This window comes from Puntigrus tetrazona, chromosome 16 (genome assembly GCF_018831695.1).
Source record: "Puntigrus tetrazona isolate hp1 chromosome 16, ASM1883169v1, whole genome shotgun sequence".
Taxonomy (NCBI): Eukaryota; Metazoa; Chordata; class Actinopteri; order Cypriniformes; family Cyprinidae; genus Puntigrus; species Puntigrus tetrazona.
The window spans coordinates 3,450,599-3,465,690 of NC_056714.1; positions in this window are offsets into that span (position 1 = coordinate 3,450,599).

Genomic DNA, 15,092 nt, shown 5'->3' on the forward strand with positions numbered 1-15,092 from the left:
AGTAAGTTGTACTTAAACTGATATAATGAATGTTGTAAGTTTATACACGAACATAAAAGCAAATAACGTCGACGTCGACGTTTAACTCACATTACATCAATAGCTCTCAAACAAATATATAAATCATATCATACAAAGACAACAACATCATCATACGTCATCAGAGACGTTACTTGAAAACAAGAAAACATATAAAAACAAAACTATTATCGCGAAACCATCTGTTAACCGCTGATATATAAGCGTGTATATACTATTCGCTGTCAGGGGGCATGTCAACACGACGCCATCATACGCGATCCGCTCTTTCATTGCCTAAGTGAAATCACAGAAAAGCACTTCATCGAACCGAACAAATCGAACTATCATATATGGCAAACGAACAATGTATAGAATAATATTGAAACATCATCATAGTTCTGAGATAATAACTATATAGAACATCAAACTATGAGTGAGAAGGTTTAATATGAATAGTAAAGATGGAAGAAGGGAATGAGATCGAACGAGGAAACAGAACCACGAACAGATATTCAATAATTGCAATCATTCTTCAACAACGTGGCGCTGACAAGTAAGAAAGAACATTTAACATATACATGTAAACAAGAAGTGGTATAGGGAATACACTACACACAACAGTATAAAGAACAAAAAGTCAACACCAACACACACATAATCAATTAGTAATAACACTAGATAGTCATCAATATCCTGATACTAAACAAAATATACAAATGGAGTCATATAATAACAATTAAAGAAATAAATAATAAAAGTTAATAATAATACAAAAACATATATCACAAACAAACATACAATACATAATGACAATTAGCTAACACATCTGAAGGATGCATGCAAGGCATATGCAAAGTTATAATACAACTGCAAGGTCTGCAAATAAATCCTGCTCATTCACTTTAGACTTTTGGATATTCTGTGAAAGATATATCATTAGCAGTATGGCTCAACTCTGAAGAAATCAACATGCTATGTCCGCTATATTAAAATATGCATGAAGCATGAAATATTCTGACAGCTAGTCCCTGCATGATACTACACTGTATAAGACATTGCAATTTTTGGAGATGTTGCATGGTGTTTGAGTACACAACTAATATATACTAGTCATCGCACTTTGTCTCAAGTGAATATTTCTTAAGATATGATTTATTTTTCAAATCCATCTTCTTTATAGGTATGCCATGGTTCAGTTGGATTTTTTAAATAATGTTTGTCCAAACCTTCCATTATTACTGTCACACACAGACAACGGAGACACAGATGACTAATCAACACAGGCTTATTTAACCAATCGAATTCCCAGAGCAGTGACCAGGAGTGACCGGCTCAGTCTGGCTGTTAGACTGTGGGTGGTAGCCTGAGGAAAGACAAACAGTAACTCCTAACAACTTGAAGTAAGCCTTCCATACCCAGAAATAAACCCCAGTCTGATCTCCTTTGGCAGACCAACATTTTTGAAAACCTGTTGAAAGAGGCATTCAGCGGTTTCAAGTGTGGTGGGCAAAAGTTTAAGGTGGAACTAACCTACAAGCCTTGGAAAATCGGTCTACCACTACTAGTATGCAGGTGAACCCAAAGTTGTGTGAGACCAGGGCCGTTGTGTGACCGGAAGGGGGACTTGCTTTCCTGCAGGGAAATGTTGTGGGGTCTTAGACTTGGCACTGACTGAGCATCCACGGACTTACCTGGTGACATCGGTGGCTATACTGGGCCACCAGTACTGTGACTGGAGCAGCGAGAGGGTAAGCCTGGGTCTCCAGAGCCCGGTACACAGTGAACTATGCCCAGAAGGGGAATTCACTGGGAGGGTGGAACATAACATCCCTTCTGGAAGGAAAGGCGAAGGCAGCTCACTGCAAGAGTTGATGGACCATTGGATAGAGAGACCTGGAAGAAGAATGGGCTTGGGATCTGTGGAATGCTCAGGGGTATGTAACCGTGAGAGGGCATCTGCTTTGGTGTTTTGGTCACCAGGGGGATATTTGATAGTGAACTGTAATCTAGAGCCCAGCGCGCCTGACAGGGATGAGGTGATTTGCATTCTGGCGATATTGAAGGTTCTTGTGATCAGTGAGTACTGTGAAAAGGGGGAGGGGGCTCCCTCCAGACAGTAATGCCATTCCTCCAGAGCTAATTTGATAGCCGGAAGTTCTGATGTTGTAGTTTACCCCCAAAGGGGATAGTTTTCGGGAATAGAAAGCACAAGGATGGAGGTGGGGAGGCTCTCTGTGACAGCACGACACTGTGGTCTACCTTGGCACCGAAGGGGGCTTGTGGATCTGGATGACATGGAATGAATGTGAACCATGCTGAACGCATCCTTTAGGCGTTGAAATGCTTTGTGGTCTTTGGGATTTCACTGCAGAGACCTAGGCTTTCCTCTTAACATTAAGTTGAAGGGGGTTTGCTGAAGTTGAGGATGAACAGCTGGGAAAATTAACAAATCCTAAGAACCTCTGTAGATCCTTTACCTACTGCAGTAGCTGCCACTCCAGGATTGTGGAGATCTTCCATGGCCCATTTGAATTCCTTCAAAGATGAGAACATAGCTCTCTAGAGATGATGCTCTCTGAGTCGTTGGAGAATGTGAGTGACATACTGGCAGTGGCATTCTGTTTGGATAGGTTATTGGAGTATATCAGAATGTCATCGATGTAAACTATGACAAACTTCTCTGGAACATGGAAGGTTAGATGAAGAGCTCATACAGCATGACCTCATTATTCATAGTGCCTGGAGGGAGTTATGAAGGCCGTCTTCCATTCATCGCCAGCACGTATTCGTACCGAGTTATAAACACTCCGCAGGTCGTGGTTTGAAAAGATGTAAGCTCCTTGCAGTTCCTCCTGGGCAGAGGGGACCAATGGAAGTAAGTACAACAGCTTGACAGTCTCAGAGCTCAAAAATCTATGCACAGCCTCAGTCCTCCATCCTTCTTACCCACGAAGTAGAAGCTCAAGGCTGCTGTAGAGGTTGCCGGAGAGCCTTTGTGATATACTCCTTGCGCTCTGGGATGGACAGAGGATATACCCTTCCTTTGGGGAGTTTGGAATCAATTACTTAAAACACTGTGTTATTAATGTCAGTATAACTGAAATGTCACTTTGAAAATAAACACTACGCATGTAATAAGTATTCATGTGAAATAGTGGTATTATTTTCAAATACTTGCACTTTGAAATTCAAAAGAAATTCAAATGTGTTCTCAAATTTAATCAAACAATGAGAGCACAGTGCTTTTCCAGGATGCTCCTTTAGGTTTCTTCAACTCAAAATAAACTTTTCATTAGAGACCAGGTTGATGTTACTGCTTTGAAAAAAAAAAAAACTATACAAATGAATATGCAATTACATTACATATTACGTTGACATACCTAGGTATTGCTGTGTTTGTATTACGTTGCTTCAGTTACATATTGCGACAGTTCATAATTAAAATATCTGGGGTCTGTCTAAAAGATATTGTGCTATCATGTTGGAAATATGCAGTACACCAAATCCAAAGCTAAATCTTTCCGATAGTGTTAACAAATGCAAAACAGATAATCGAAACTCTGTAAATTTGTGTGAAAAGAAATAAAAGGTGTCAGAGTTTTACTGCTTTTAGTGCTCATTTCTTTTTGAAACTTTTGGTAGCGCACCGAGGAACGTTAATGCAATGAGACCAGGTAGAGTAATATACATTACTTCAGTACAATAAGTAATGATAAAAAATATGTATATATAACAAAATAGTTTTAATTACACCACAAATCACTCAACATGATTGATGGCAATCTGCCCACATTAAACTATTTGCTTAATAGCTTCTTGCGCCCATGTTCTGAACAACTATTGTGCACCTTTTTTTCCCCTGCAGCTCATTCAGCTTATTCTCATTCACCCTCAATGTCATTATAGGCCATTATCTCAGAATCCTTATTGCCAAGCTTACAAAGACACAATATGTAATACAATATCCAAAAACCTCTTACACAGTGTTATATGTTTCATGCAGTTGTGTACTCACGTTATCTCAAAAGTTTTCTAGGATATGTAAATTCAAACAAATAACAAATTTATATAATGACATTGTTGCCTATCAATGTCGCAATATCCACACTATCTTCGGTTTCCACCTATGAATACTATGACAATACATGTGGAAAAATTCGCAAGTGGTAAACATTTATTGTGCAAGTGCACTTCAGTTATCATGGATCATGATTACACCAACTAATCATGTGATCAGGTAATTAAATAGATATAAATTTTGCTTCCTTGTGAAAATTATATTTCCTAATGCTCCATGCTCCGTCATCGAGTTTCGCCTCTGTTATTGTTTTGAAAATGGGACCTTAAGATTTAAGATTTCAGATTTAACAAACCACTCACATGGAATTTCATATGTAACCATGTCCACTGCACTTTGTGCCTTCTCATAAGTACCGAAGCTACTCTATGAGGTCAACTCTGCCTGGGAACTCAGCACTAATAGCGGAATATTGCTCTGGCAAAATGCCAGATGTCAAGACAGGATAGTTTTAATTTGACTGATGGCTCCTATACAACTTACAAGAGTCTGGAATACAGATTATTATTAGTCATGCAGAAAGTAAAATATTAGCAAAATTACCCAGTCAAGTCAATTTGGAAAAGCTTTGGTTACACAATGATCTATTATTCTGGTAAAAAATAAATAAATAAAACAGTCAGTTGTGTAACATCCTGTCTACGTATATAAAATGTGCAAGAAATATTCTAGGGTCAGTGTAAGTTAAGGTCTTTTGGCATCACTTGAGGGATAATGTTGATTACCAAAAAGAGCAGAATTTTACCTTCTTGGTGTGAAGTTTGCTGAAAAGTGATATGTGTGCTGAAGAGATCCTTAATGAAATTTGTTATGGTCTCAGCAGATAGGGTGGAGTTTATTCCACCAGATGGGTGCAAATAGAGCAAAGATTCTGGAGAGCAACCTTTATGTCTCTTTGTCAAGCAACAGCAACAAACTGCTCTCTAAGTGGACCGTAACTTGTAAAAGGATGCTTAAACTACGAGTTTATTCTAGTGGCAATCCTGAAAACAGCTTAAAGATGATGAGCTCTATTTTAATGATATAAATGCAAAGTCTATAGCGCACGGCACCCAGGGCATGTCCAAATCCAGTTTTTGCTATTTTAACAATGGCAGAACGGCCACGTGCATAGTCAAAATGGGTTTCCTTACTTTCTCCAATGAGCATTAACCCCAAATTTAACCCCAAACTGTTTCTAATAATGGAACATATTGTGAATTGAACATTCCTTAAAATTACTGAATAGCTCCTATACAAATCCTAGAATTTAGTTTTTCAGTCAACCTTTGTAAGCACTTGTCCTCACAGTCTAAAAAGCAGACTTTGGGTGTTTCTCATGTGCTAAAGTATTGATATATTTCAATATGAAACAGAAACCATCTGTTGCATGTTAATAATATGATTGTGTAGAGAATTGTATTTCAGAGGTCTCTTATTCACCCGATTCAGTTCTTCAACTCATTAGTAAAGATTGCAAGACCCAAATTTGCTTTGTCCAATCAGGGAGAATTTGAAAACAATGAGGAAGATTTATTTGTTTACTGAATGTGCAAATCATTTAGTAATAAATAGATTTTTGACACATTTTGGATTTTAGTTTAGTGCTTGTAAATTATATAACCACATCACCCATCTTTTTGCATGCCAGCTTAGAAACCTATTCATAAGCTGTTATCACCATCAAAGCATCAAAACCTGAAGCATAGATGTGTTTTTTCTTGTTCGTCATTTCACGACCTAGAGGGTTAGGCCTTCTTCTTCTTTATAGTCATGCACTAGTCGTCCACATTTCAAGATCTGCAAAAATACTGTAACTACACTTAAATGCCACTGCAGTTTCAAGCTTCAAAAAAACACTTGAGTCAGTAGAACAACAAAGTTTTGTTCTCCTTCACACAAATTATGGTTATGGGGAAGATTATCCATATGTTATTACCTTAAAATAATTTAACCATAGTGTATGATTCATACAGTAATTAATTTTTTTGCATCAAATAACCAGCTCCATATGTATAGCTGTTCTGATTTAATAATCTTGTTTGGTAGCTCACCTAGCACAGTTTTGAATTGCAATAATGCATACTCAGGCTTTAAGGTTGTGAAACAAAATTTATGACAATACTCCACAAAAGAGCTTAAAGTTTAGTAGAGTGAAACTAAACCCGCATGCTTGTTTAAGCAAACATATTTTTCTCTTACATTTGCTTTTGCTCACACTGTCGGGTTTTGTGTAGGGAGTATGTTAATTTCAAACAGAACAGAGCATTAAAAATGCCACTGGACATTTAATTTCTGAATCGCCATGATACATGCATTAACACATGTAATAAAGTGTTGCCGCAGTCATGTTTAAACTGTCTACGAGAAAAGTAAGCATGCTATTTAGAGCCAGTCACTGGAAGTTTCACCTTGAGACTGCCATGAAACTTGTTATAAGCAACGCAATGTAATTCAGCCAAAATTGACTCATTACAATTGGCTCTTTAATAAGCTTGTTTGCTTCTTCAGTGGAGTATATTCTATAAGTATATTGTTTTTATCCCTCTTGTAAAAGTGTCTTCTGAAAAGTGTGCAGAATTGTACACAGATATATTAGTATTTTTTACTTTTTTTTTTTTTCATTGTGCGCTTTCATGTTTGGCATCCTTTTCAAGAGCATACTAGTCTCTTCAGTCCTCCCCATTTGGAGGAAATTCTAAACTCACTGATGCAAAATTGATGCCTTTTTCCCTGAATGCTCCTAATTAAGTACCTTTATTTCATTCTTTTCAACTTTCGTAAACTGTTCATGCACAGTTTTTCCATGCCCTATGGGGAAGACTATCGTCCAATTAAAGCTGCTCAACACACACCCAGAGAGCACACATGGTAAGGTTTTTAAATCAAGCCCTAGCTTTGTCATTGTGAACTGCAAACCTAACCAGTTTACTTTTGCTCTTATAAATCATTTGTGTGTGTAATAGCAGTCTAAACAAAATATTTTTTTCTTATGTGAAGTTATCGCATCACTTCAGAAGATTGGGAATATAATGCACAAAATAAACATTTTTGGCATTATATTCCCAATTGGCATTTTTTTTTACACTGTTGTGCAGTTGAAATCTTGAACCCCCAATGGTACGGATATTATGGCTGGCTCACTCAGCTGGGCATCCAGACTTCTTCCTCTTTGGGATGGATGTGGCTGCAGGCTTTAGCTCCATAAAGGGCACAGGCACAGGCATGATCTCTGCAGGATTTGTTGAGTCTCCCTGTCTGCAGTGGGCTCTGGATATATAACCACAGTGTACATGGGCACTAAGTCTGGTTCTGGGGTCTGTTTTGTGTTGTCAACTGGAAGATCTTTGGCAGGGTTTGGGTGTATATCTGGTTCTGAGTGGTCTTCCTCCTTTATATTCAACCAGAAACTCTTCAGACATAAAGCATGCTTGCTGTATTCAAATCATTGCTTGCAGTTCCCTGTCATTATTATTTGAAGAAGCTGATACTCCAATAGTGCATCTTCATTGTGTACAGAGCTCCAGAAAGTCCTCCAGGGGTCTGCCTTGATGTATGGCAAGTTGTTCCTCTGCAAAATAGTCCAATTTACTTATTTTTGAGGGTCTGGTGTCCTTTAACATTATGCCCCAAGATGATGAAGAGAGTTCCAGAACTGATCAAATAAAAAACGGTGGACAAGGAACAGGCAATACCAGACTGTCTAAGAAATACCAGAATGTATAAGAAACTATTAAAACTACTGAGTACATAGAAATGGGAGAATTGTGAATTTGTCCAAACCAGTCATAAGGGTCAGTTTTCTGAAATTAATATTTATACATCACCAGAAAGTCAAACAAACAATCTTTCTATTAATGTATGTTTTTTATACTTTAACTATTTGAATATCTGGAATCTGAGGGTGTAAAAAAATCACGCTTAAATATGTACGTGTGTTTGCGTTGCTTTGACCGTATATCCCACCGTCTCACACATCATGATTGGTCCATTATGTAGAATGCTTTCATGTTTCCATTATGTACAATGCTTTCATGTTATTGGTCACACTACTTTTCGGTCATTACCTTCAGCAAGTATGAAAACAGAAAAACAAAGCCAAAGCAAACTTGCAGGGACATGTACAGGACAAATTGGCTCATATACGTTACCGTATACTTTACAAGTCAGATGCCAGTCAATCTGCTATGCACCACATAAAACTAAACACACTTATTGTAATCTCTGATAATTTTAATTTTTGCCTTGTCATGATTATCTTCAGGTGTTTCTTGTTACAGTGTAGTTTGTGTGTCTGTATAGCATACATATTTCTATAATCTCTATTGTAACTTTGTGGTTGTAACCCACAATTGGCAACTTTTGTCAAGCCTATATATGGTCAAGTCTAGTCTTTTATAGTCAAGTTTCCCAAGTTTCCCTCTATCCTTCTCTTACATGGTGGCAGTGTCACCTACAGAATGTTCTATGTTCCCTGTCATGGCCATGGAATTTGTGTACACAGGCTGTGCATGAACTTTCTGTGCCCCATGTCATAGCTATGGAAGCCATTCATAAACATTATCTGTCCCATAATGTTTATAACTGGCCTCCCAGCTCTGTAATTGCTAGGAGGGCCTTCCATGCTTCTTCTCCACAGTCTCCTCCAGTGGTTTTCTTCTCTGCCTTGACCTCCTAACTCCCAGGGGTCTTCTGCTTTTCTGTGGTGCTATGTTCTGCCAGCTTCGCTATGGTGTTTATCTTATCTGCTGGCTCTGCCCAGGTGGTTCCCGATCTTTGCTAGCTTCACCATGACCACCTGCTCCATGATCTAGGTTCACTTCCATGACATGGTCCTGGTCTGCTTCGATTCTAAAGTCTACATCCACCACCCTACCTTGTTACAGGCCCACTCCTGGAACTGAAGAAAGATCAAGAACATTAGTTCTGAGTCCTTGTCCAAGCACAGGAAGTGGACCACAACTGTTCCAAAATTAAATCAACCAGGACATTCAGCTGTAACCCATCGCCAGGGAGTCTGGTAAGAACCATTCTTCTCACCTGAGTCTTCTGCCATTTTACAGGGTATCACAAAACACATAAAAAAAAGCAGATTATGCTTATGAGCACGCTTTCCCCCTAACCATAAACAAGGCTGTTTCGTCAAACACATTAAAGCATGCATGTGCATATGAGTTGCAATACTTTCCAAAATGTTGTAGACGTAACCCAGGGGAAAAGAATGGTTGATTAAATTTTGTTGTTTTTGGATCTGGGATCATTTCAGTTGTATTGCTGTCTATGGAGGTGTTCCGAGGATGAACGGAAATCTTACAGGTTTGGAACGACATGAGAGTAATTAATTACATAATTTAAATTTTGAGGTGAACTAACCCTATAATTGTTTATTATTTTGCATTTGGTGTTTTAGAAAGCTGAATACTATACAACATACAAGCAATGTGTATTTAAAACTTTACAATGGCAGTGTCTTGTTAAGCACAGGTGCTGTGTACCAACACCAGTTTGATCAATATGTGAATGTCTGCACACAAAATAAATCACCATAATGTCTCTAAAATGAGTCTGTTGTGAAGCATATCACATTCTGAGGGAAGCCACATATGCCAGGCATTTCATGGAGAGAAAGTTCTGGAACATCAACCCATTGATTCTGATAGACAAAAACAGCTGTCAGATATAATACCCACTGCCTTTCATCTCAAACGCACATCGCCTCTGGGATACAGAAGGTATCTTGAAGAAAACACCCCGAGAACAATAAAGGAGTTGCATGTAGCAACCAGGCAATAAGCTCATGTAAAATATAAGGGTAAGAAAACTAAAGGAATATGCTGTCAAACCCTCAAAAAATGCATTTCAATCACAGTTGTGTGATGATAAATGTTTGAAATTCATATATTATTTCTACTACCCAAATACTATCATTAACATTGTTTTCTTTGACATTAATATAAGATCCCAAAGTCCAGAAGAAGCCCAGATATACACATCAGCAGGCAAAAGCACTAAAATCAAAGCATAATATTAAAACCAGTTACCCACGCAGGCAACAACAAGGCTGCCTCATAACAACTATCATACCGAAATATATGAATACATTTAGCTTTTTCTTCCTCTTCTTGTTCTTCTTTCCTTTTCCTTTTAAATATTAAAGGTTGTTTGTCACTGTAAAGGAAATGCTGAATACAATTTCTTGCAGTATACAGTATGTTGGTTTGCAACAGGACCCCAAATAAACACAATATATGGATGATGAATGTGAATCTTAATGAAACTTTTTTTTTCTTTTTTTTTAATTTTGAGAAGTCTGAAGGCAAGACTATTGGTCTGGAATGAGAGTGAGTAAATAGGGGTCGGCATTTTCATTTAGGTGGGAATTATTCCTTTAATTTGTTTCACATAAACATTTGGTTAATATGCTTATCATATCAGGTTTTGCACATACAACAGGAAAACTTATACCTGTCCATTTGATAGTTCATAGAATCATTCTTCCTTTGGTATGATGACCAGCCTCTCATAAAAGAGCCACTCATGTCTCTCGTATTCACCTGAATCAACATACTCAAAAAGTGAAATCTAATTCAATGAATATGGAATAATTATGTTAAAACGGCATTGCTTGAAAAATAACATATGTTGTAAAGAAAAGCAATAATGTGGCACTGACTCATAAACATACTTTTATCACTTTAACCCAATCAGACCTGACCTCAGATCATGTTTATTATGCGTTTGAAAAATTGCTTCGTGCTTAAATTAATCTCTTGAATAACTTTTTGAATGTTTAGTGGAGCATACCTTCCAATGATAAAAGGTCTCTGGGAAACTACATTCAAATTGGATGATGTTATTAGATTTTGAAAAATCTATATGATAACCGTAGTACTAAGTGGGAAGCAAGGTCTTACCATTTGAATGTTTCTTTAGAAGAGCTTGTTTATTGTTATTCTCCTTTTGTGCGGCTGTTGGCACAGCCTTGATCAGGTACTTTGTCAGTTACCTTGGTTACCTTTTCCCCCTCTCCTCTGTCTTAGGTCAGCGGTTTCCTTTAGCTGATATCCACGTACAATATTATTTTCTGACTGGAACATTAATCAAAGTAATGTTCCACATGCAAATAACTCTGGAGGAGAATCTATGATGATTCTGGTAGAAGGCTTTTAGTTGCAGCATATCACAAACAAACCAACAAATATAAATTAAACTAATTAAAAAATTCAACTGTGGTAATATATATATATATATATATATATATATATATATATATATATATATATATAGTGGGTACCGAAAGTACTTTTCACTCTTACATTTTTTACTCTTTGTTATATTGCAGCCATTTTCTAAAATCATTTAAGTACTTTTTTTTTTACCTCATTAATGTACACACTGCACCCCATATTGACAGAAAAACACAGGATTGTTGACATTTTTACAGATTTGTTAAAAAATTAAAACTGAAATATCACATGTTCCTAAGTATTCAGACCCTTTGCTGTGAAACTCATATATTTAACTCAAGTGCTGTCCATTTCTTCTGATCATCCTCTACACCTTCATTTGAGTTCAGCTGTGTTTGATTATACTGATTGGATTTGATTAGGAAAGCCACACACCTGTCTATATAAGACCTTACAGCTCACAGTGCATGTCAGAGCAAATGAAATTCATGAGGTCAAAGGAACTGCCTGAAGAGCTCAGAGACAGAATTGTGGCAAGGCACAGATCTGGCCAAGGTTACAAAAAACTTTCTGATGCACTTAAGTTTCCTAAGAGCACAGTGGCCTCTATAATCCTTATATGGAAGACGTTTGGGTTGACCAGAACCCTTCCTTGAGCTGGCCGCCCGGCCAAACTGAGCTATCGGGGGAGAAGAGCCTTGATGAGAGGGGTAAAGGAGTCAAAGGACTCCAAGATTGTGAGAAATAAGATTCTCTGGTCTGATGAGACCAAGAGAACTCTTTGGCCTTAATTCAAAGCGGTATGCGTAGAGAAAACTAGGCATTGCTCATCACCTGACCAATACAGTCCCAACAGTGAAGCATGGTGGTAGCAACATTGTGCTGTGGGGGTATTCTTCAGCTGCAGGGACAGGAGGACTGGTTGCAATCGAGGGAAAGATGAATGCGGCCAAGAACAGGGATGTCCTGGATGAAAACCTTCTCCAGAGTGCTCAGGACCTCAGACCTGTCCGAAGGGTCACCTTCCAACAAGACAATGACCCTAAGCACACAGCTAAAATAATGAAGGAGTGGCTTCACAACAACTCTGTGACTGTTCTTAAATGGCCCAGCCAGAGCCCTGAATTAAACCCCATTGAGCATCTCTGGAGAGACCTGAAAATGGCTGTCCACCGGCATTTACCATCCAACCTGACAGAACTGGAGTGGAAACCCAAATCCAGGTGTAAAAAAACTTGTTGCATCCTTCCCAAAAAGACTCATGGCTGTATTAGATCAAAAAGGTGCTTATAAATATTGAACAAAGGGTCTGAATACTTAGGATATTTAATTTTTTTTTATTTTTAATAAATCTGCAAAAATGTCAATTTATATTTTTTTTCCTGTCAATATGGGGTTTAATGATTTGGGACAAAATGGAACTTAAATGATTTTAGCAAATGGCTGCAATATATAACAAAGTGAAAAATTTTAAGAGGGTCTGAATACTTCTCGTACCCACTGTGTATGTGTATGCATGAAGTCAGTGGTCGCTACAGAAGCAGTCAACACTCTGAGACGTGTGCTTAGGACTGGACCTCTGCACTGGCTGATTAAGCCTGACAAATAAGCTTTTTAATTTATAATTTTTTTGTAAATGTATTACATTAAAAGCCATACCATCATTTGTTGTGTATTTTGAATGAATCGTATGAATCAATGATTTAAAGATCCGACCATAAAGAGAACCCATTACTTAATCAATGAATTAGCGTTTAAACATGGACAATTGCTGGACAATTTAATTTCTTATTTAGAGCAGTGGTTCCAGACCACGTTCCTTGAGGCCCCACAACACTGCATGTTTTCTATGTCTCCTTAATCAAACACACCTGATTTAGATAATCGGCTCATTAGTAGAGACTCCAGGACCTGAAAAGGGTGTGTTAGACAAAGCAGAGATGCAATATGTGCAGTGTCGGGGGGCCTCCAGGAACGTGGTTGGTAACCACTGATATAGAGTATCTTTTGAGTATTTAGTATAATTTAGAGCAGGGGTGGTGAACTCCGGTCCTGGAGAGCCCAGCCCTGCAGAGTTCAGTTCCATCTCTAATAAAAACTCACCTGCCTGTAGTAACCCATCAGAACTTGATTAGCTTTATCAGGTGTGTTAGATTAAGGCTGAAGCAAAACTCTGTAGGGCTGCGGATCTCCAGGACTGACGTTCTCTACCCCTTATTTAAAGTATAGGCTATGAGTCTACCTGAATATATAATTTTATTCAAATATATCCATCTCTGTTGGTTAAATGTATATAGGTAGATTTATGCTGTTTATAGTGTACTTCTAAAGATAGCCAATTTTAGTAAAAGTAAATTATACTGTATTAGTTATGATCAAAACAGTTAATTTTCTTGCAAGCATAATTAAACATAGTTGATGATCGCTACAGAACATGAATTCTGATTCATGCAACTGTTTGAGTGATGATTCTATTCTAATAAAAGCAATGTCAAAAGAGAAAAAAGTGAATAAAAAGGAGGAAAAAAAGAGATTCTGAGCATTTAGCCAATAACAATATAATGCTCCCCAGTAAATGCTTATTTAATTCATTAATGTATGTACGAAGGAAAAACATTTGTAATTTAATGTATAATCTATAATATACTCTTCGAGGGCATATTCATAAGAAATATGCTTAAGCATGTTGGAGCCTCCTGATATGCACTTTGTGACTTTTGTTTTAGTAAGGATATTTTTTTGGCTTGGGTTTTTCCTTCCTGATCGTTCTCACCTTTGTCTTGTCCTACCCATTAGTCTTAGCCATTTTCATTCGCTGGATTAATACGCTTAGTGGAGTAATGTGGGGAATACTGAATAAGGTTATAGGGGTGATTTTGGATAAAGTCCTGTATAAGTATGCTCTATCTGTTTCTGCAGCATGTCATTAGAATCAAAGAGCACATTTTGAAGGTGACAAAGAAAGACATGATCATGGGTAAAGTAAGGGCAAAAATGCACCTCAGGATTGTCAGAGTCATCGGATCACTGTTCTTCTCACACTACACAACTGTCCAGGATACCATTTAGTTTCTGTTTCGTGCACATTTTAAACAACTTTAAGCAGGAAGAAACCACAGAAAACTCTACAGACGGGTCTACAAATTATGTTTCACCAAACACACACAAAGTGATATACAGGAAATAACAATAAATAGTTTCACTTGTATGAAAGGAGTTTTAATTTCGTCCTGTTAAAAATGGTAACAAACCAAGAAACCAAGAAAAAAGTTGTTTAAAAAAAAAAGGAAAGAAAAACATAATAATATGAAAAAGAATGTGGCTGATGTTGCAGGAATCCTACCCCTTTGACTTTCCCTTGTCCTCTTATTAGTTGTAGGTCATCGCCAATGCCATTTCCAGTCAAAACACTGCAGGTTAGGACATAAGTACTCAATGACGTTTGTTTTAGATTTCGTCAGTACATCCATATTGTCCAAACATACAAAAATGGATATTTTGTACTTGTAAATGTACTTTGTAAATGTTACCTACTTACATCTACATATAAACATTAAGATCAAGCTGTTTTCTAATGTTCTTCACCTGATTTCACCTTAAATGCCTTTGGTGCTGCCAAACTTGATTCCAATGACAGTGACCCAAATTCATTTTTGTCAAAGAACATTCCTTGAGCACTCAAATGTCCTATAAATGCCTCCATAAATGTACCTTAAAAAAGGCTGATCATCATCATCAGTAAAACTGATCTGACAGTACTTTCTACAGAGTGTCGTCACGATTCCTTTGTAACATGTGTCGTTGCTTTTGACTTGTATTACCAGGTC